Raw genomic sequence first — 1066 nt, 5'->3', positions numbered from 1 at the left:
TGAGTGGAGGCCCAATGTGCATCTGCTACCTTAATCCTAAACCTATAAACATATGCACATAGAATTCTTAAAATATTTTGGATTCAAACATCTTTTCAAATATAAGTTCTGCAAATATTTCTCCTATTTTATGGGTTGCCTTTTCACATTCTTTATGGTGTCCTTTGTTTCACACAAGTGTTTAAATGGGAAGACCATGTTAAATCCTGAAGAAAGTGTTTTGGGTGTGGTAAAGTTACTTCCAAGATTTTTTTTTAAACCTGAATTATGAATAAGATAATCTGTAGTTTTTCACTGTCGAACACCACAGTTTCAGCTCAAACCAAAATGATGGTGATAATAATAATGATAATAATACATGCTTAATGTATGTGATTCATTAACCTTGCAATGTATTTTTTTTTTAATTCTTATTGTTGTGTGATTGTAAATTTGCAGAGCAAATTGGTTTAGCACCCAACCATTTATTCGCATTTTGTTCAGGCACATTCATTTCAGTTCCTTCAGTGTAACAGCACTCTTGTCTGCTTCCTCTGTGATTTGCTTTTACTCTTTTTCTTTTCTCTTGTTTCTTCTTGTTTTTTAAAAAATAAACCTTCTTATTGGAACATAATACCAATATCATACAATTCCATAGTTCAACCACATCAAGAAGCGTTGTATATGTGGGTTTTGTTGCTTCTCAGCTAGATGACTGCTTGCTTATCTTCCAGCTTTTAAGACCCCAGGCACTATATCTTTTGAGGGCACCATCAGCTTTCTTCACCACATTTTCTTATGCACCCATTTGTCTTCAGCAATCATGTCAGAAAAGTGAACCTCACAGAGTGCTGTGCTAGTAGAAAAAAGTGTTCTTGCATTGAGGGAGCACTTTAGTGGAGGTCCCAATGTCCATCTGCTACCGTAATACTTTATAAATAAATATATGTACATAACTCTATTCCCCTGTCATTGTATATAAATGTATTTACATATATACATGCCTGTATTTAGACCTCTATAACTGTCCTTTATCTCCGAGTTATTTCCTCCATTTCCTTTTACTTTCCTTCCATTCCACTATCAA

Source organism: Echinops telfairi, unplaced genomic scaffold (assembly GCF_000313985.2).
Source record: "Echinops telfairi isolate 266 unplaced genomic scaffold, ASM31398v2 ScPeMD7_11;HRSCAF=52, whole genome shotgun sequence".
NCBI lineage: Eukaryota > Metazoa > Chordata > Mammalia > Afrosoricida > Tenrecidae > Echinops > Echinops telfairi.
This window is presented reverse-complemented; position numbering follows the sequence as displayed.